This window comes from Nansenia antarctica, assembly GCF_963989245.1.
Source record: "Nansenia antarctica genome assembly, chromosome: 1".
Lineage (NCBI taxonomy): Eukaryota > Metazoa > Chordata > Actinopteri > Argentiniformes > Microstomatidae > Nansenia > Nansenia antarctica.
The window spans coordinates 69,442,646-69,452,645 of NC_137674.1; the positions used below are offsets into that span (position 1 = coordinate 69,442,646).

The window sequence follows — 10,000 nt, forward strand, 5'->3', positions numbered from 1 at the left end:
GAAATGTCCTTCTTTTTTAAAGAAAAGCACTGTTTTTTTCAATGAAGATAACATTAAATTAATCGGAAATACACTCTATACATTGTTAAAGTGGAAAATGACTATTCTGGCTGCAAACATCTGTTTTTTAATGGAATATCTACATAGGTGTATAGAGGCCCATTTCCAGCAACCGTCACTCCAGTGTTCTAGTGGTACATTGTGTTTGCTAATCGCGTTAAATAGCTAATGGATGATTAGAAAAACCTTGAAAACCCTTGTGCAATTACGTTAGCACAGCTGAAAACGGTTTTGCTGGTTAGAGAAGCTAATTCAGTGGTGCAAACTTGTCACCTTTCGGCGAAATTGGCCGTTTTTACTTCAAAATAGGTCACCTATGTGAATCATGTAAACCCCTCAAAAAAAGTTCGGAAACGTTATTTCGGTCGATTATTCCTCCCCTTTAATAATACCAATTGGTATTGTATTTTATATCGTTGGAAAGCCTGATTAGTCACCTTTACAACGAGGTACAACTTGTAAGAATCATGCATTCGTGGAATTAGCAACACAGCTAAACGTGTGGGTAGCGGCCCAAAAATATTTGCCAAAATCCCCTATATTCTTCTGCTGGTATTCACTCTCGTTTTGAGTTGCTTGGTGGATTGGATGATTGCACTCTCCCACAGTAATAAGGAAAAAACAACACATTGGCCATTTTTACACTTTATTCATTTGACACTGTCAGGGACCTCAGTGGCGTGTGGAAGATCCATACGCAGTCACAACAGCTTCTCACCTCCTCCTCATGCTGGTCACCAGCCTGGTCACACACTGCTGTGGGACAGCATCCCATTCCTCAACTAGGATTTGCCGCAAGTCAGCCAACATGGTTGCGTTGGTCACTCTGGCACGTACAGCACGCGCAAGCTGATCCCACAAGTCTTCAATTGGGTTGAGGTCTGGATTCACGGCAGGCCATTCCATCCTCTCCACTCCCAAATTCTGGAGGTACTCTGTGATGATCCTGGCTCTGTGGGGGCGAGCGTTGTTATCCTGGAGGATGGAGTTAGGTCCCAGATTCTGGAGATATGGGATCGCCACTGGCCCCAGAATATCATTCCTGTCAATTAGGTGCCATTCAGGTGCCAGTCACACACCTGTGACTGACATACACCTGTGACTGACATACACCTGCCAGCACTTGAAGCTCAAAACGAGAGTGAATACCAACAGAAGAATATTGCATGGGATTTTGGCACATTTTTTGGGGCCGCTACCCACACGTTTAGCTGTGTAACTCATTCCACGAATGCATGATCCTTACAACTTGTAAAGGTGACTAATCAGGCTTTCCAACGATATAAAATACAATACCAATTGGTATTATTAAAGGGGAGGAAGAATCGACTGAAATAACGTTTCCAAACTTTTTTTGAGGGGTTTAGATCTGCAAAAAATATATTTTTTTGGGGGGGGGGGTCTACATCTCATCTCATCCAAGTCACATGATGCCCAAGCTAACATCTTTCTGTCTGCTAAACTCTGCTGCAGTTGAAATAAAAAGGTCTTAAGATGGAAGTAGAAACATAAGAAGTAATAAAATAAAATAACATAGAAGTTATTTATATGTTGCGATAACTTCTCAACAGGATTTTACAGGGTTCGTTCAAACTATCGTAATTCTTGGACTATATGTGCAATCGAACAGTTTCTGAAAAGCAGAGAAGTTGCACTCTCTAGTTTAGGGGTTATTATGGTAGTTCACCAAAAAAACAAATGCATTGACCTCAAAGTGTCATGGAGTGATTTAAAGAGAAGCAGTATTTTAGCTGTGTTTTATACTTTAGTGAGTTTCTGTACATATATGTTTGTGATTGTGAAATGTCACGAAGACCATCTAGGCTTGGGTAACCAATCCACCTAAAAGTTTAATCGAGGACGACGATGTAAGTGACAAAGGACTGATTTCTTCTTCTGAACCAGGGTATGGAGGTTATTTCTAGCGAATTTACCTGATAGAACATCGACATGCTAGAAACACATAACTACACATAATTAGATGATCATTATAAGTATTTAGAGATCGTTAAACTGTTGTTTATTATATCGAGTGGGTACTTTACAACTTCAAGTTTCGTGTTATGAAAAAAACGAGTCGGCGAGGGTGTTTGCCCTAGGCTGCGTTCGTAAATTCGCTCTGGAAATCTGATCAGCAGTCATGGAATGCCTCTTGTCCAATCAAATTACTTGGGCCCTTTATGACGTTGAGCCCAGTGTGCCCTCCGGCGCTCTCAGAGCGAATTTACGAACGCTGCCCGAGACTGTCTCGCGTCCCCCTTTACCTTGCTTCTACCCTGCTGCTACGCTGCTTCTATAACATCAGGATCAGACACAGGGCGAGACTTTATTTATTTATTTTATTTATTTTTATTGTCAATGGTCATTGGTTACAACAATCGTCATTACATTCAACATATCACAATCAACTCAGTTCCTATGACCAAAGTCTTTTTTTCTTTTTTATATTAAGTAAAGTAAAGACAAAACTAAAAACTAAAACAAACAAAGAAAAAAGAAAAGCAATAGCGAGTGAACTTTGGGAGCTTTCATATTACATATGATAGATTAGAATAGAAAATGATTCAAGAAAATAAACACAATTACATCACCCTCTCACATTCTTTTAACAGTTTAACAGAAATCTGACCTTACAGGTTTAACATATCCCGTCCATTTCGTCCAGATCCGATAGCATTTTTCTACCTGAATTTTAAGGGAGTATGACATCTTTTCCATTATATATATATCATGAATTATATCTATCCATTCATCCACTGTAGGTACGTCTGGCTTTAACCATTTTCTTGTGATAGCCTTTTTACTTGCTACCAGAAGTATCAATATACATTTTGCCTAGAGACTCTTACATCTGTTGCCCAACGTGGGGCTCGAACCCACGACCCTGAGATGTAAGAGTCTCTAGGCACAGAGGGAGGTCGACACAGAGGAACAGGTGTAGAATATGTATTTATTGGCTACAGCAACTAACGTTCTGAGCTCGTCGTTCAAAATAATAAAGAATAAATAATAGGTCCAGCGTGCGGCCGTCACTGCCGTCTCGCCCGCTGCGTCCCCTTTCGGGACTTGGTCCGCTGCCCGACTCTCAGCAACACGCCCCCTTCTCGGGACCCGTTCGCTCCTCGGCAGAGCTCTCTCGCTCTCTCCGCTGCTTCCCCTTTCGGGACTCGTTCACTTTGCCCGGCTCTCCGCACCACACCCCCTTTCGGGATCTCGTACGTCCTCGCCGCGGCTCTCTCTCTCTCTCTCGGTCTCACTGTGTGTGTCTGTGCGGCAGGTACTTCCTGCCTCCTTCCTTTCTCCCGAGGGAACAAACACACACAGGTTAAATAGACCAGTGGGATAACGAGTCTGATCACTGACACCTGTCCGCAATCAGCTCATTATCCCCCCCCAACAACAGTCTGGCTCCCTCTGCAGGCCAGAACGCGCCATGCTCCCCACAGTTCGAAAGGCCTTTTTCAACCCAGACTTTAAATCTGGCATCTGTTTTGTTTGGAGGGAAGTCTGTGTCATATGCACACCATCTTAGCATTTTAAGTGAGTCTCTTATACCACACAGTTTCACTGTCTCCTGCCAAATCTTCAAAGCCACTTTAATCCAGGGATTTTTTTTTTGCAGATGTTTATTAATTCACTATCTGCAACTATCGCTGCTATTTGAACCCCTTCTGTCATTGCACTCTCAATTTCCTTCCATCTTGCAGAGTATGATGGAGTACACCAACACACTACAGGCCTTAATTGAGCTGCGCAATAGTATTCTCGTAAGCAAGGAAGGCCAAATCCCCAGTTTTCTTTTCTTAACTGTAGAGTTTTGTATCTGATTCTGTGTTTTTTCCCTTGCCATAGATATCTAGATATTAATTTGTCCCATTCTATAAATTGCTTGGAAATTATCTCCACTGGAAGAGTCTGGAATAAATACAGTAACCTTGGTAGGATGTTGATCTTAACAGACTCCACCCTGGAGCTCAAACTCAAGAAGGGAATGAGACTCCACCGTAGTACATCTGATTTTAGTTTTACATTCAAAGGGCCATAATTAAGATCAGATAATTTTTCTTTTAATTTTTCAAAATCTTTTGGCAGGTTAACACCTAGGTATTTTATTGAATCTGCATCCCATTTCAGGTTATATTTACCTCTAATATGATTGGCTGGGTCATAGTTAAGTGTAAGTACCTGGGTCTTCTGAATATTTAGTTTGTAACCTGAAAGTGTCCCATATTCCTCTAATAAACCCATCAATTTTGGGATTGTCTGTGTGGGCTGTGTTAGATATACCAGGACATCATCTGCAAAAAGACCAAGTTTATGCTCACCAGCTGCCATGTCTATTCCCTTAATTTCAACATTTTGCCTTATCCATTGGCTCAAAGGCTCAATAAAAAGGCTGAATAGGAGTGGGGAGGCAGGACATCCCTGCCTGGATCCACGTTCCAGAGTGAAGGATCCCGATAGGTCACCATTCATTTTGATCCTTGCGGATGGGCTATCATATAATGCTTGGAAAGTTGCAATAATAGACTCATGAAAGCCGAATCTCAATAGTACCTTGTATAAAAAGGTCCACCTAACTGAATCGAAAGCTTTCTCTGCGTCCAAACTTACCTTCTAATGTTGTCTTGTGTTTGCCCTTGTCTAATGAATCCTGTCTGATCTAAATGAATGAGTTTAGGTAGGATGTTATCTATTCTTCTGGATAATATTGATGTAAACAGTCTATAATCGAGGTTGAGGACGCTGATAGGGCGATAGCTATTACATTCTAGTTTGTCTTTCCCTTCCTTCGGTATGACTGAAATTATTGCTTCCCTCCACGAGGGTGGAATTTCCCTTTTCTGTAGTACCCAATTAAATGCCCTCAGTAATGTTGGAGCTAATTGTTCTCTAAATGATCTGTACCATTCAGCAGTGAAACCATCTGAACCCGGGGATTTGTTTGCCTTCAATCTCGAAATTGCTGATTGTAAATCCTCTATTGTTATTTTGGCTACCAAGTCTTTATTTTGTTCATTAGTGACAGAGGGTAAATCAAGAGAGGCTAGGAATGACTCAATCTGTAGGTTGTTATCCACTTGTGGTTGGGAATATAGTGTTTTATAGAATGTTTCGAAACTCTGTTGAATTTTGTCTAGCTTACACTCTATCGCTCCGGATTCGGGGTTCCTTATTTTATAGATTGCATTATCTGCTTGTTGTTTTCTTAGTCTATATGATAGGAGTTTCAATGATTTCCCACCTACTTCATAGTATCTTTGTTTTGTAAATAATCATTTTTTTTGTATTTCCTGATTGCCTATTTCATTTATCTCGTTCCTTATGTCTTTCATTTCTTGTTTCACCCTGTTATCCAAATTGTTACTGTGTTGTCTTTGTAGATGTTTTAATTTCATTTCCAGGTCATGCAGTCTTTGTCCTCTAAGTTTTTTTATAAGTGAAGTAGTGGCGATGATGTTACCCCTCATTACTGCTTTAAGTGCATCCCAGAGCATATTCGGAGCCACTTCCCCGTTATCGTTTAATTCAAGATATGTTCTAATTTCAGTCTTCAAGGCCTCCCTCGTCTCTGGGTTATTCAGGATACTTGAATTCAGCCTCCATATTGTAGACCTTGGCTTTCTATTGAGACACACAGACATGTAAATAGGGCTATGGTCAGAGAGGGCAATCGGTCCTATGTCACATTGACTTATTCTATGTAGGTCTCTATTGTAAATTTAAAAATAATCTATCCTTGAGTATACGGCATGGGGGGAAGAGTAGTCGGTGTAGTCCCGGCTGGATGGATACAATTCTCTCCAAACATCTATGATTCCCATTTCCTTCATTATTGCTTTTATCTTCCTACTTATAGGTTTTGACTCTGGATTACCGCTAGATGCATCCAATCTTGGGTTTAAACGAACATTAAAGTCCCCCCCACAGATTAAAATTCCCTGAGATTTTGTGGCCATTAAATCAAATATCTGTCTATAAAACGTCCAATCACTACCAGGAGGAGCATATACATTCAGTAAACTCACTAGGGTTCCCTCTATTTTCCCTATTATCATTATAAATCTACCTTCTTTATCTTTAAACTCTGATATGTGTTCATAGGTCACTGTATTTGATAACAGTATGGCCACACCCCTCCTATGACCTGCTTCGTATGAGGATGAATATACATATTTAAAACCCAATTTATTAAATTTGGCATGCTCTGTATTGGTAAGGTGGGATTCCTGTAGGTATGCTATTTGTATTCTATCTTTCTTTAATTTTGTTAGGATCTTCCTTCTTTTTATCAGGTTAAGTAAACCATTAACGTTAAAAGAAACTATTCTTATATCTTGCATTTAGGTTATAACATGTGATATTTCCATCATGTACATGAAAAACTTCCCAGTCGCTATAATAAACAGTTGTAAACAAACATTAATAATAAAAATTAAAAAACAAGTAAAAGAAAAAAGTACTTGAGTTACTTCCAAGGTAGGGGTCACTACTACAACCCTCCACGAGCCTAAAACAATAGGCTCCAAGGGAAAACCCCTCTCCCATAGATAGACAGGGCCCTTGGAGATAACAGTATGAGAAGGTTCCATAGTTCGTTCCTGTCCCAATTCTTATTTGTATTTTAATTATTCAACTAGGTAACTCACGTTTTTTTTATACTAACCAGCAAACAGTTTCAATAGTATGAGCTGAACTCACCCACCCAAAGTGTCCGTTTCATTCTGAGTAGATTAGTAGGGCAGTCGTTGCTTATAACTAATCATTTCACTCAGCTTTTACCGGACTCCCCGTCTGTGGATGGTGGGTCTCGTCTGTAGCATTGCAATTTCTCCTTGTAGCCTGCGTCTCCTCTGCCCCGTCTCCCGGTCCGCCTGCCGCCTGTCTGCCATGTCAGCTGCCTCAATTGCTCCATCAGCGTCTCCGGGGCTCCGATGGGCTTGATGGGGAGACCTCTGTTAGCCATGTCCTGCGTCGCCTCTTCCACGGTCTCGTAGATCTTGGTCTCCTCGTCATATTTCACCTTTAACCGGGCTGGGAACATCGTTTGAAAGTCGATGGATATCCTTCAGGATCCTCCGGGCCTCTGCATATTCTTTTCGCTTTTGGAGAATGCGTGGGGCATAGTCGTTATCCAGGTTGATTCGCGTCCCCTGCCAGGTGAATCCTTTCTTTTGCCATGCCGCGCGGAGCGTCGTTTCTTTGGTTCTGAAGCTGAGGAACTTTACCAAGATGGATCTTGGTTGTGCCTCCGCTGGTGGCTGTGGACCGAGGGCACGGTGGGCTCTCTCAATTTGTAGACTCTTTGTGTTGGGTATGGCGAGGTTTTCTAGGAGTAGTTTTTCCACAAATGTGATCATCGACGAGGAGTCCTTCTCTGCCCCCTCCGGAATACCATAGATTCGGATATTATCACGTCTGGAGCGGCCCTCTAGGTTGGTTAGCTTCTCTTCTGTCCTGGCCTGTAGCTTTAGCATTTCTGTCAGGATATCTTCTGTGTTCTGAATTCTCTCCTCAGCATTCACAATTCGCTATTTCTTCTTTTATATCTTCGAGTTGGGTCTTATTGTCCCGTCGGAAATCTCTGAAGAATCAGACCCAAGTCTACTGTGTTTTCCGGGAGCATTGAATCGCCCTCGTGGTCATCATTGCTAGCATTGGGAGAGTTGCTATGACTTTTTTTGTTTGGAAACTGTTGCTGCAGTTGCTTCTTGTCCTTTTTCCTAGTAGTCATCTCTGCCCTCTTTCACTATTTATTTGGTAGTTTGTTTTAAAATGAAATTCTAAGTTTAAGGGACTTTAAGAACGTAATTGAACGGGAGAGCCTTCTTTATGCTGCCATCTTGTCCGTGTCTCAACCGGAAGCCAGGGCGAGACTTTCAAAATAAACATTTTTAATGGCTTCTGTGTGCTTTAGACTTGCGTAGAATCTATTTTATTTTTATTTTTAAAAATGTGATTATTATATTTATTATATATATTATTATAATGTGAAAAGAATATGTATTATTGTCGCCAGACCCACTGCGTGGGAATATGACGCGTGCGGATTAGAGACAACATATAAAACAAAACTTGCACACTTATTGCTCGTGTGAGTTAAGCTGCGCCCAAAACCCCGATATTTTGCCACGTGAAATGATAAGACGAGGCCACGATACGATAATCGCCGTAGGAGGCGATTTGACTGTAGGCATGTGAAGTTAGAATTTCTTCAAACTTGCAGTGGTAGCAACGGTGTGTGTGTTTTAGTAAATATAGCGTGTGTGTTTGTGTGTGTGTGGCCCTCCTGTGAGAGGTGTGTGTGTGTGCCATATCTCAGTGCAGTGCAGTGTAAGTGAGTGTAAGTAAGTGGGTGAGTTTATTCTGTTATTTATGCTATTATATCTAGTAATGTGTTGAGAAGCAATGGAAATGAATCAAGAAATTGATAGAGTAGGCTAACTTACATTATCACTGTTCTATATGCAACAGAACAGATCACCCAGCATTGCTAATGAAAAGAATCAACAAATGCGAGTCTAATACCAATACTTGCTCAATAGGTCTTAAAATCTATTAAAAGTGGTCTTATAAAGGTTTTAAATGTAACTTGTTGAAACCTGCAGGAACCCGCATAATTATTTTGAGAACAGGTTGCTTACATTAATTATGCGGGTGTTAAGGTCAGGGCCATCGCTACTTACACGCGCATCATTGTTAGACCACTGTTAATGCTAGAGCTAACCATCTACGGGCAAAGAAAAAAGTGTCACCTTTTTGGACCATCGCCAGTTTGCACCCCTGGCTATACAAATGGCCTTCCTTTGAGCTAGTTGAGTATCTGGAGCATCACATTTGTGGGTTCGATTATACTCTCAAAATGGCCAGAAAAAGATAACTTTCATATGAAACTCGACAGTCTATTCTTGTTCTTAGAAATGAAGGCTATTCCATATGAGAAATTGCCAAGAAACTGAACATTTCCTACAACGGTGTGTACTACTCCCTTCAGAGAACAGCACAAACAGGCTCTAACCAGAGTAGAAAGAGAAGTGGGAGGCCCCGGTGCACAACTGAGCAAGAAGACAAGTACATTAGAGTCTCTAGTTTGAGAAATAGACGCCTCACAGGTCCTGAACTGGCAGCTTCATTAAATGGTACCCGCAAAACGCCAGTCTACAGTGAAGAGGCGACTCCGGGATGCTGGCCTTCTAGGCAGAGTGGCAAAGAAAAATACATATCTGACACTGGCCAATAAAAGGAAAAGATTAATATGGGCAAAAGAACACAGACATTGGACAGAGGAAGATTGGAAAAAAGTGTTATGGACAGACAAATCGAAGTTTGAGGTGAAGAACAGAAGAACCTTTGTGAGACGCAGAACAAGTGAAAAGATGCTGGAAGAGTGCCTGATGCCATCTGTCAAGCATGGTGGAGGTAATGTGATGGTCTGGGGCTGCTTTGGTGCTGGTAACGTGGGAGATTTGTACAAGGTAAAAGGGATTTTGAATAAGGAAGGCTATCACTCAATTTTGCAACACCATGCCATACCCTGTAGACAGCGCTTGATTGGAGCCAATTTCCTTCTACAACTGGACAATGACCCAAAGCACACCTCCAAATTATGCAAGAACTATTTAGGGAAGAAGCAGGCAGCTAGTATTCTGTCTGTAATGGAGTGGCCAGCGGAGTCACCAGATCTCAACCCCATTGAGCTGTTGTGGGAGCAGCTTGACCGTGTGGTACGCAAGAAGTGCCCATCAAGCCAATCCAACTTGGGGGAGGTGCTTCAGGAAGCGTGGGGTGACATTTCTTCAGATTACCTCAACAAATTAACAGCTAGAATGCCAAAGGTCTGCAATGCTGTAATTGCTGCAAAGGGAGCATTTTTTTATGAAAGCAAAGTTTGAGGGACAAATGTATTATTTCAAATAAAAATCATTATTTCTAACCTTGT

The 10,000-nt window shown here is 41.4% G+C and overlaps 1 protein-coding gene across 1 annotated transcript in view; it reads left to right on the forward strand.

Moving 5' to 3' along the window:
* The window catches only part of dcbld1 (discoidin, CUB and LCCL domain containing 1), a gene marked incomplete at both ends in the record, with an annotated part of 50,199 nt that overhangs the window by 34,590 nt on the left and 5,609 nt on the right, over positions 1 to 10,000 (forward strand). The gene's annotated exons all lie outside the window — the stretch shown is intronic.